This window comes from Grammomys surdaster, unplaced genomic scaffold (genome assembly GCF_004785775.1).
Source record: "Grammomys surdaster isolate TR1022 unplaced genomic scaffold, NIH_TR_1.0 217, whole genome shotgun sequence".
Lineage (NCBI taxonomy): Eukaryota > Metazoa > Chordata > Mammalia > Rodentia > Muridae > Grammomys > Grammomys surdaster.
This window is the reverse complement of record NW_021604662.1, coordinates 719956-723187: the sequence shown is the minus strand read 5'-3', so window position 1 is coordinate 723187 and position 3232 is coordinate 719956. Positions and strand designations below refer to the sequence as shown.

At 41.8% G+C, this 3232-nt stretch overlaps 1 pseudogene; it reads right to left on the bottom strand.

The window, feature by feature from the left end:
* Positions 1-1896: 1896 nt before the first annotated feature.
* LOC114625400 lies at positions 1897-2985 on the bottom strand (annotated as a pseudogene).
* Positions 2986-3232: the final 247 nt, after the last annotated feature.

Genomic DNA, 3232 nt, shown 5'->3' with positions numbered 1-3232 from the left:
TTATATATGATGTCATCTTTCTGTTTCTTCATATGAGGTGAGGTCTTTCTAGTGTTCTCTCTTATAATCCAACTATGAGGACTCTGTGATCAGGACCTTGTCACTTCTCAAAGGCTCCAACTCCAAATGGCTTAACTGTGGGGATTAGAATTTCAACATCTGAATGTGAGGCTCATGGCTCTCAGAATATGACACTGATACATGTAGATGTTCATCGATTATCAGTTTTATAAAGGAGTCATTGATAGCAGGATATGTTCTCTGAAAGACTTTTCAGAGGTTTTGGTAAATAGATATAACCTCATTATCAACCATCTTAAAATAACAGAGAACCAATTTCAGATGAAAAATTCACAGAGTTTTCAAGAAATACTGCTTCTCTTATAACTTTGAAGTTTGTTGATTTAATGTGTGTTGCTTTGTCTTTTCCATTATTCATTGAAAATAGCAATTACGTTTTCTTTTTAATAAAATACACAGTCATTTCATGTTGGTTTATCCAATAGCTATTACATTATACATGATTAATTACTAATGTCTTGAGGGTCATTTTATAGATCATTAACAGTTCTATTAAAATATGAAAAAGAAGGGGCTGGGCAGCTGATTGAAACACACGGAGAGACCCACAGCCAAACATTAGAGGGAGCTCAGAGAGTCTTGTGGAAGAGTTGGGGGAAGGATTAAGGGACCTGAAGAGAATAGGGACACCACAGGAAAACCAACAGAGTCTACTAACCTGGACCTGTGGGGGCTCCCAGAGACTGAAATATGAGGGCTGGATCTAGTCCCTGCCCTGCTTATATGTAGCAGATATGAAGCTTGGTCTTCATGTGGGTCCCCCAACAACTGGAGCAGAGGCTGTTCCTGAATCTGTTGCCTGCCTGTGGATCCCCTAACTGAACCTCCTTGTCTGGCCTCAGTGAAAATGGATGTGCCTAGTCCTGCAGTGACTTGAGGTGCTAAGGCCTCCCCTTTCTCAGGAGAGAAGGGAAGGAGGGATCGTGGAGGGGCTGCGATCGGGATATAAAATGAATGGATTAATTAATTAATTAATGGAAAAAAAGAGAAGGGGCTGGAGAGATAACTCAGCGATTAAGAGCAGGTACTGCAGAGGACCAGAGGTCATTTCCAAGCATGCGTACTAGGCAGTTCACAAACACATCTCTAGCTCCAGGGGATCTTCTGGCATCCACATGCACCTGTACTCACATGCGCATATCCTCACAGACACATACACACACACACATACACAGACACTCACAGACAGACAGACAGACACACACATACACACAGACAGACAAACAGACACACACACACACACACGCACAGACAGACAGACAGACAGGCACACACACACACACACACACACACACACACATCTACCTCCTAGTGATGCCAGGAGCTACTTCCATAAAGTTTCAGCAACATGACTGCCTAACATGAGCTGAGCAAAAACAACAACAGACGTGCTAACATGGACAGGGAAAAATGCTACATGAAGAACTATAGGCAACTAAGGAATGCTGAGAGTGGGAGGAATGATCTTCCCAGAACACATCAAGTAGTTATTCAATACCAAATGGTCAGCCATAAAACCATAGACAGATAAGTAACATTATATACCCTGAGTAGGTTATATTTGTGTGTTTAGGAATATATACACTTGTACAATATATGTATGCAAGAATTAGTGGAAAAAGAGGTCATGAATTTGAATGAGAGCAAGAGGGTATATGGGAGGGTATAGAGGGAGAAAGGGAATGGGGAAATTATATAACTATATTATAGTCTCAAAAATAAAAGAAATAATTAAAAATGAAAATAAATAATTAAAAATAAGATAAAAGGTAAAAACCCAAATTAGTTACTCCATAAATGTTTTTCTTTTTTCCCCACAAATAGGACTTTTTATTTGTCACTATTAAAAATCTGGATTTTAAACAGATTCTTGGACTGGTGGTTCATATCCATCAGCTCGCTCAACCTTAGCACCTGTCTCATCTCCAGTTGTTTTGCCAGAACTACCACCTTCACCATGGAGCTCCATGAACTTTCCCAATTCAAACTTGAGTTTCTTTAACATTTTTACTTTTCTAACAAAGACATCATGAAGAGGATAAATGGACTGGCAAGCCTTTTCTATGTCTTTCCCAATGCTGTCTGGAATCAGTTTATTAACTACTTCCTTCAAGTCATTAGTCTGCACTTCTCGGGTCATGATCTCCATCATCTTCTTTGGATCTGGCAGACTTGCTGGTGGTGCGCATAGGATGTCTTTCTTATCTGGTTGTTGCGTTTTTTAGTGAAGCCAACACAGAAAAGTCGGAGCAAATACCCATCGGTCGTCTTGACATCAATGTGAGCTTCAATCATAGTCTGCCGCTTTTTGACCACGGAGCACATTTTGTCCCGGGTAAGATCCATGCCATGGAAGTTAGTCAGACAGTTTTTGCCCTGAACGTCCTCAGTAATTAGCTTGAATTTTCTAAATGCAACTTCATCATTCTGTAGATCGGCAAGGCTCACTTCAAACACACGACCCTTGAGGCCATCAGATGCAATTTTGGTCCCTTGAGTCCTTGTGACTAGTGTTTTTCCGATGTTCCTAATATTGAACATTGCTGGAGCTTTCACATTGTACCAGTCCTTAGAAAATGGATCAACCTGCCCCGGAACCTAAAGGACTTGTAATATTAACCAGTCCGGAACAGCACGAACTGCTGCTAAGCAAGTGTCATGAGTTTCCAGGTTCCACGAGGCCCCAGAGCACAGAAGTGACGTGGGGTCCCAAATGGACAGCCAGAGTGACTGCCGAGTCCTGACGTAGAAGGGGTGTTAAAAGTGCCGCAACCCACGAGCCACAGGTCGCAACAAGCGAGCAACTGGCGACATCCGGCCAGGTCGCGACACCCGGCCAGGTCTCAGAGAGGCGGCTGTCCGGAGCGCACCCTCTGGCAGCGCTGCGCGCAATCCACCCCGCATCCTCCCCATAAATGTTTTTCAATAAATTAATTACTCTAACATTAAAATGGTGGCAGTTCAGTCACACTCTTTAATCGTCATCATCATTATTATCATCATTCTCATCTTAAGTAGGCAGCTGAAAATTCATTTGTTAGAATAACCCCTAAGACTATTAGCTTCCATCTTTGGTTTGCCTGCATCATTTCTCTGCCACCATTTGTTTTTCTTAGCTAAAGGATACATTCATTTCTAACACTATAAGTTT